The sequence below is a fragment of the Pan paniscus genome, chromosome 18, assembly GCF_029289425.2.
Source record: "Pan paniscus chromosome 18, NHGRI_mPanPan1-v2.0_pri, whole genome shotgun sequence".
Classification (NCBI taxonomy): Eukaryota; Metazoa; Chordata; class Mammalia; order Primates; family Hominidae; genus Pan; species Pan paniscus.
Genome location: NC_073267.2, coordinates 80662894 through 80672067, shown reverse-complemented (window position 1 = coordinate 80672067; position 9174 = coordinate 80662894). Strand labels below are relative to the sequence as shown.

General features: G+C 41.5%; 1 non-coding gene across 1 annotated transcript; it reads right to left on the bottom strand.

Annotated features, from left to right (window-relative positions):
• Window positions 1-7892: 7892 nt before the first annotated feature.
• On the bottom strand, window positions 7893-7965 carry TRNAK-UUU (transfer RNA lysine (anticodon UUU)). The gene has a single exon. It is a non-coding gene; the product is annotated as a tRNA-Lys (tRNA).
• Between the last annotated feature and the right edge of the window lie 1209 nt (window positions 7966-9174).

Here is a 9174-nt window from a genome sequence, read left to right as displayed (position 1 = left end):
AGAAAGCACACCACTGGTGCCTAACACAGCTTTTATTAATATTAATAATTAATGCTTAGTGCTAATGAGTAACCAATTACCAATAGTAATAATGTCATCGAGAAAACAGTGATAGTCCTACAAGGCACAAACCTTTCTGCTTCCTCCCCCACACCCCAAATTATAGTTCTAAATGAGCTTCCAGAATCTTGTTGTGACAGGTACAACCTCACACGCATTCACTTAATAAGACAGCTCTATGGAGTGAAATTCCACTTTCAACAGATACATTTTCAGCATGGCACACAGGAAATTAAATGTGAAAGTATCATTAACATGGAAGTTGTGAGTTTAATTCCCTACACAGGGTGCTGAAAAACTGAGATTGTTTATCTATACCTCATCACGGCTACCTGTTTCCTGGGGGATCCAGTCAATTTCTTAGAATATAAACTCTCTTACCCCTTTTTGGGGTGAACATCTACTCTTCATTTCTGTCCTCAAAGATCCATATTCTCAGAAGGCAAAGAAGTGAATGTGAGCATCTTGCTAAGAAGAACAGGATTCTACAGTGTGGTTTGAGATTGCTAAGGATGGCATTCAGGGCTGATTCAGGACATGATTTTTTTTTCTTTAAATATTTCTCTTTAGAGGAAGTAATGTAGCACTTAATGTCTAATGACATCTATTCAGGAATTCATTAAAGAAAAGCTGATAACAAGATGTGTTATCATAGTCAACAATTAACGGTGCCGTGTAGGAATCTTGATTGCTCTTAGGATGTGTAACTGGTACAGCTTTTGCTCTTGGGCTGTTTTTACAAAAAGGCAAGTGGAGCACAGATGTACCTTTCCGAGGTGATCGACCATAGTGATTGACCACTGCGCCACTGCAAGTCATAGGTAAAGAGATTAGCCAAGGTAGGCTATTCATGCCCTACATTGGTTACATGTGGGCAAGAGAGACCTCTAGTTTGTGAATCTCTTTCTTTTTCTTTCTTTTTTTTTTTTTTTAGACAGAATTTCACTCTTGTCACCCAGGCTGAAGTGCAATGGTGCAATCTTGGCTCACTGCAACCTCCACCTCCCAGGTTCAAGTGATTCTCCTGCCTCAGCCTCCCAAGCAGTTGGGATTACAGGCGTGAGCCACCGCACCTGGCCATGAATCTCTTTCTTTCTAAACATCATTCATCTTCAGTTTTACACTTCACTGCACATCCAACTGACTTGGGTGAGAGTAGTAAAAGGAGGGCTCTGGGGATGCTTTAGAGGTCAGGATACCCTCAAGGACTAGGTCAAAAGGAATTACAGGAAAAGAATTTTATTGACAATCTCACTTGAGAAGAACTCACATAAAGGAGACTCAAGTATCTCTCTTCCTCTTGCTGGAAAAGGAGAAAATGAGGAAGCTGCTTGAATCTTTAGGGTTAGTCTTAGCCTGGAAAAAACCCTGCAGCATTCTGAGACATCTGAGAGGAGCTAGCACTTCAAACAGGAGCAAGCCCGCCGCATGGTGATAATCCTCCTTCCCACCTTCTGATCCTGACAAGGTGATGCTCAATTGATGCAGTGCCCTGAGCACCTCAGAACCTCCTCTTCCTCCCCACGGACTCATTTCTGAGGCTGGTTCACTTCACCTGGAGAAGCCTATCATTCCTCCTAATAGTCTTTTGGTTTTGATTTAAAGATCTACTGAATGTTAGAACCAAAAGGGGCTTAAACCAACTTCTACCCCCAAGTTCCTTATTTTACAGATGAGAAAACACCCAGGGAGAATTATCAAAAGTCCCACAGCCGCCTGGAACATGAGCCCATGTTTTCAGACTCTCAGGTCAGGATTCTACTTTTTAAATCTTTAAAAAAAAAACAAAAAACAAAAAAAAAAACAGCATATCTAAAGTCCCCAAGACATAGCTCTTGGATTCTCTTGCCTATGGTGGCACGATGTGAAGTCACACTTAGCTGGCTTGGTAAAACTAAGAAACTCAGTACTGGCAGGCTGTTGCCCATGCTGGATTTTGATGAAGCCACAAAGCTTCAAGTTCACTGCCAAAAAGCTCTACCACATTGGAAGAGAGAATTTTCTACTTCTGCCACCAGTGGGAAGTGGGAGACATAGCCTCTTGAGTTTTGGATGGATCATGAGTGCCTGAGTCAGGAGGGTATTATTCTATTTACCACTCCAGACTCACCCTTCATTTTCCCTCCTTCTCCCTCCTACCGTCTGTGCCATGAGACTGGCCTCTCCAGACTGCATCACCTAGATTTGCTTGTCTTCAGCTGGGTTTGGCCAATGGGAAGGCCCAGAAGGAGGTCAGTGATCAGGGGATTGGTTAGTCCAGCTCCTTCCTGCCTCACCATGGTTTGGGCAGTAGCTGTGTCCCTTTCCCTGTGGTCACAGCTCCTGGCACACCACCTCTCTCCCTCAGCTGCAGGTCTCGCCCAGCCCAGGAGCATGGTTCCTTCTATTGCCACCTTGGTCCACTGAGGGATTTCATCATCTCTTGTCAATTCCCATTACCCTTTCACCTCCATAAATTGTCCCATTATTAAACTCTCTTTGTTAAACTAACACATTGAGAGTGCTGTCTTTTTTTTTTTTTTTTTGCCAGGACCCTGACTAGTACAGGGGCCCCTGGATGAAGCTGTATCAGGTATAAGATGGGCTGGGCACAGTGGCTCATGCCTCTATTCCCACCACTTTGGGAGGCTGAGGTAGGAGGATCACTTGGGCTTAGGAGCTCAAGACCAGCCTGGGCAACATAGCCAGACCCTATCTCTACAAAAAATACAAAAATTAGGCGTGATGGTGTGTGTCTGTGGTTCCAGCTACTCAGGATGCTGAGGTGGGAGGGTCACCTGAGCCCAGGAGGCTGAGGCTGCAGTGAGCTATGGTTGTGTCATGGCACTCCAGCCCTGGAGACAGAGCGAGACTGTCTCAAAGCAAAAAAAAAAAAAAGCTATGTGAGCTGACTTGTGTATGGAATCACTTCCATTTGAATGGGAGGGGAGGCGAAAATAAGGTAGGAGACATATGAGAAAACCAACAGCAGTTGGCAAAATCTGCCCAACGCTTGATTGAGAGTCCTGGCCTATGTTTGATCGACTCATTCGACTTATATGAGACCAGAGTAGAATCACAGGGCTCCACTTCGGTGCCACCCACTGACTTATTCCGTGGAATTGGGTGGGTTCCTGCTTCCACCTCTCTGAAGCAGCTGTATGATTCTGTTCCCTTGCACGCCTGCTGAAAAGAACATGTTGCTACCTGCAATATCCAAACTCTACCATCTCATGGTAAGCTGTCTTAAATGCTAAAACAAACACAAATTGAACTGGTTTTCCCATCTGTTTCTTTAACAAATGGGAGCTTAAGCCCATAGGGAAACTGTGTGGGTCAGGGAAGCATCAAATGAACACTTCTGAATAAAAACAAATGTTTCTGAAGATCGCAAGATATTTCAAACAGAGCACTCCATTGGCCAGGCCTGCTCCCTTCTGATGCCTGCACAAGATCCCGATGACAGCATTATTTGCTTGAATTGGATTTGTTTCTGTGCCCAGAAACAACACACAAGGAACCTGAGATAGGAAATGGCTACTGGGTCCTAAAAGTCTTCCCAGGACACTGTCTGAGACCAGACAGGAATGAAACAAGAGTTGGAAACCACACCAAAGGAAATTCTTTGGGGTCTGGATTCTCGCTCTTTTTTATTTATTTATTTATTTATTTATTTATTTATTTATTTATTGAGACAGAGTCTCGCTCTCTCTCACTCTGTCACCCAGGCTGGAGTGCAGTGGCATGATCTCAGCTCACTGCAACCTCCACCTCCCAGGCTCAAGTGATTCTCATGCCTCAGCCTCCTGAGTAGCGGGGATTACAGGTGTGTGCCACCACGCCCAGCTAATTTTTGCATTTCTAGTAGAGATGGAAGTTTCACCATATTGGCCAGGCTGGTCTCGAACTCCTGACCTCAGGTGATCCACCCACCTTGGCCTCCCAAAGTGCTGGGATTACAGGCATGAGCCACCGCACCCAGCCTCTTCTTTTACTATTAAAAAATATCAAAAGCAGAGAGCATTTGCTTGCATTTTTATATAAAACTCCAACAGGTGAACTAGCATTCCCAGAGGAGGAGGAGGAAGCAGTGGTGGGGGTGGCAGTGGAGGCAGCAGCTTCACTCAAGTGGAGAACCTGGCATCAGCCCCCTGAGTTTTCTTTAGTCCCCTCTTACAAGCAGATGCTCCTCTGGGTCCCCTCCAGGTCTCCATCCCAGCTGGTAGCTTCCTTGCCCTGCTCTGGAACTAGACTATGCACACCCTGACTTTAGTCTCATTCCATTTTGCACATCACCAGTGCCTAAGAAAGTGCTTGGCACATAGTAAATGCTCAACAAATGCTTCGTGGTTGGTTATGTCGATTAACCTATGAATGATGGAGCCAGCGGGTAAGAGATGAATGGGTAAAGGAAAGAATCAACCATTGACAGTACTGTCTCTCTAGTTGATACATTATTTCTTTCCAAATGGGGCTGGGAGGAGTGGGTGGGTAATTGCCACCAGAGGGACCCTGTATGATGAGGTCACTGGGCCATTTTCAGGGATTCACTACTGTCTCTTGGGACTTGTCATCCTGTCTCCCTCCCTCTGTCTTCCTGCCTTCCCTCTGCTCTCTGACTCTTCGATCCATTTCTTAATTCTTTTTGCTGAGTAGTTCTTCAGTTTTTATTTCTATTATAGGGAGGCCACTCTCACATTTTTTAGAATAAAAGATAGCGCTGGGAATAATCAAAATTATGTAATTTAAAATATTAACGTATTCACCAATACACTGACTTTACGATATTCGTGGACTTACAAAATAATTTTATTTAAAACCTAGTTTCAAAAATAAAATTCCTTCTACCAAATAAATATAACATATATCTGTTTCCATGAAAGCAAAATGAAAATAATTTATCTTATTGAATCTCTTATTTGAATGCTAAACAATACCGTTAGCAGAACAATACTGTTTAGCATGTATTTTATTTTTTTGTCATATCTATTTCTAATATTATTATATCATGGTATTTGCCTAAAGAATGTATATTTTAAGCATTATTTTTTAATCTTTTTTTCATAAAGTTGCATATCATATACTCTTCCTCAAAGTTGCACTTTAATGCTTTTTGAAGTATTACATATAAAAAGTACTAAAGTTGCATTTTGTTGTTAATAAATTTGAAACTGTTAACTTCCTCAATTGAATGTTACTGAGGATTATAATAACATTTCTAATTGAGAAAATACTTTCTCCGAAGTTACTGAGATGTCTTATAAATTCAGAGCAAACTCTGCTAGAGTATATTCCAATTTTCTATTTTTTCAGATTAAAATATATAAATACTTTAGCCCAAATATTTTCTCATATACTGTCTTTTTACCTCCCAAGCACTTTGGCAGGTATTTTTAAAGGGAAAAACTCTTTAGATAAGTTGTCTCAACTTATGATTCCAAATCATAGGTCTTTCCATTTCATTCCATTGAATAAAAATATAAATGTATCCAAATAAAAACAGAAATATCAAAAGATTCTTCCCAGAGGTTAAGGTATTCCAAAAAGAAATCGTAATTTTGAACAGGAAATCTTGCATAATTTTTGAACTCTCAACTTTTAATTTGTTCGGTTCTTTTCTTTCTGTTATAGGGATAACGTTCATTGTTTTCCTGTTTGCAAGCTTCATTTTCAACAGTTGCAACTAGCTAAATATTTTAACATAAAGTTTTTTTGAGCACTCTATTCTTTTGAGATTTTGATTAAATATATCCAACTGGTGTTGAATAAAAGCTAAATATTTTAACGTAAAGTTTTTTTGAGCACTCTATTCTTTCGAGATTTTGATTAAATATATCCAACTGGTGTTGAATAAAATATAACCACAATTTACAGATTTATTTATAAAAGAAGTTCAAAACCACTGCAGAACATGTAGGTTGATTTACAAAGAAACTCTTCAAAGGTGCAAACTCTTGAAAAACTCCATTGATGGCAAGCAGCAAAAAGATAAAAAGTCCATACTGCCACACTAAAGTATTTTTTAATATTCAACATCAACTTCATCACAAGAATATTGTGGCTTGATTGCTCTAATGGAGTATACACAAATATTTGTAAATTTAAACCACTACAATTTTTAATTGATTTAACATTGCAGCAAGTGGGAGGAAGCTGTGAATTATATGAACACCAAAACAAATTCCAAACCTATTTGTGTCTCATAAGTTTCTTAATTTTATATTGACATTGCTTTTTACCATGAATTTGTGCTTCACCAAATTTTGGGTGGGTGTTATCACCACAAAATTTAGTAACTTCATTTTCAATGTTAAACTAACAAGTTCATTAAAAAATGGAGTATTACTAGTGTTAACAATAAGTCAGATGTTTCACCTTCTTTAGAATGAACTTTCAGAAATTTTAATAATTTGATTTCCTGAATTGGAAGTGAAAATTTGAACCAATTATTAAAACTTATGCATTTTCTTTGTGAAGTCTCCAATAGCACTGATAAAACAGATAGCCTTTAAACTGTTTGCAATTTTTCTTCTGTCTCAAATGCCAATACATTAAGTGCAGGCACTACATGTTTTGCACCTGCATAACAAAAACTTGGAAGAAAAAAATTTTAGAAATTTAGCAAAGAAACAGTCATTTGATAACAGTGAAAAATCATGCTTTGTAGAAGAATCTGTAAGCCCACCTGCTACAGATTCACATGTGAATTCATCTATAGGAAAGTCTTCTTAAAATAACTACCGATTTTTAAAATTAAATGCTGATATTCTGTTAGCAAATCTTGTTTTCTATGTGGTCATCTGCCACAATAAATGGTAAATATTGATAAACATTTTTGTGCAAGTTACATGTACATTGGCTTTCGTGAGTAAGGAAATTCAGTACCTAATTTTTCATTAAACATGTACATGTGGTTTTTGGAGGTGATGGCTGCCAAAAGGGATTACTTCAAAATAAAAATGTTACCAAATAATAAAATCAATAGTTGCAAATGTCAATTATATAATAAATGCAAAACTGGTATTGTAAGAGCATTCAGACTATTCTATGTTCTATGGTGGGGCTGCTCAGCCTCTGTGTCCTGCATGGACCAATATTTTCCTGCACAACTACCCTCTGGTTTCCACAGTTCCCGCGGACCCTGCCAACAGGCATCATGGTGGCAGGCTGCACACCATGGGCCCCAGCACTCTGCACAGGTAGCCGGTAGGGCAGCAGCAGTCACTTCTCACCTGGAGAACCTGGCTGATCTCACGTGCTTATGTCTGGGTACACTTCACATCCCTTGAGAATGGGGTGTCAGTTACCTTGTGTCTGGAACAGAGTAACAAAAGGGCTTGGGTATCACTGGTCGTCTTTCAAACCTGACCACAAGTTCAAAGGAGAACTCTGAACTAGCATCTCACACACAGCTATATAAGATCTTGGCAGGAGCTGGTGGAACAAAAAGCAGCTCTCTCTACCTACCCCTCCTGGCTTATTTTGTTGTTGTTTTTGTTGTTTTCTTTTTAAAAAATTGAGTCAGAGGCTGGGCGCAGTGACTCATGCCTGTAATCCCAGCACTTTGGGAGGCCGAGGCGGGCGGATCACGAGGTCAAGAGATCGAGACCATCCTGGCCAACATGGTGAAACCCCGTCTCTACTAAAAATACAAAACCTAGCTGGGCGTGGTGGTCCTGCAGTCCCAGCTACTCGGGAGGCTGAGGCAGGAGAATGGCTTGAATCCAGGAGGCGGAGGTGGCAGTGAGCCGAGATTGCGCCACTGCACTGCAGCCTGGCGACAGAGCGAGACTCCATCTCAAAAAAAAAAAAAAAAAAAAAAGTCAGAATTAGGTACTAAAAGCCATATGACATGCCTGAACAGGGACTTGAACCCTGGACCCTCAGATTAAAAGTCTGATGCTCTACCAACTGAGCTATCCAGGCTTCTTCCCTGCTAGCTTATTTTAATGCAGTAATAAATAACAGCACTTTGTTAAAAATAATAAAGGTATAATCTGTGACACATCCAAAGTGGACAAGATGAAGAGATAATAGGTATACGCCAGGATTCCCCTGGGCAAACTGGGACCTCTTGGTACCCTATATATTAAGAGTCTTGGGTTTTGTTTTCACTTAAGCAAATGTCCAAACTTTCTTATCCTTTTCTCTTCAAAGTGTTTTCCTATGTGCCCATCCCTTAGGACTTCTAGCTCTTGTATAAACAGATAATTGAGGTGCAAATATCTGATAGGGTGTCGTACAGGATGATTGCAAATCCCATCATGATTAAGGTCACAGACCACTCCCCAGATAAAACCCAGACTCAAGCTGGGCGTGGTGGCTCCAGCCTGTAATCCCAGCACTTTGGGAGGCCCAGGCAGGAGGATCACAAGGTCAGGAGTTCAAGATCAGCCTGACCAGCATGGTGAAACTCTGTCTCAACTAAAAATACAAAAAATTAGCCAGGCATGGTGGTACGTGCCTGTAATCCCAGCTACTCAGGAGGCTGAGGCCGGGGAATTGCTTGAACCCGGGAGGCAGATGTTGCAGTGAGCCGAGATCATGCCACTGCACTCCAGCCTGGGCAAGAGAGCAAGACTCCATCTCAAAAACAAAACAAAACAAAACAAAACCAGACTCATCCCTCCCTTGTTGTAAAAGACTGTGCTAGAGCCTGCAGAGTGGTTCTGCCCTATCCACCCTCCCTTCCTTACCAATGACATGAGCTTGAAGATGGAAGCCACCTGTTCAAGAGAGATGTTCAGAAAAATAAGAGTTGCTAATGACTGGGGAGCTGCCATATTTATTCATTACCAACCTCCAGACCCAGCAGCTGATTGCAATTCTTGACCTAAACAATTACACACTGCTGAAGTTCTTGCTTCCCATTCCAGGCTCTTCTGCCTCCACTCTGTCCTTGCACCCCAAACCCCTGCCATACAAGTCACGAAACTCATTCCACTCATCCTTCATCCATGCTATTACCTTGGCTGGAGATACCTTTCTCAGCCTTGACATCCAGCTACTTCCGCCCTTCTGCCAGAAACAAACGTAGTCATCACCTCCTCCTGGAAGCCTCTCTGGGCTGCACTTCTGAGACATCCCAGGCATGCTCCTGCACCCTGTTATATGATCACCTGTTAACACGCCTGC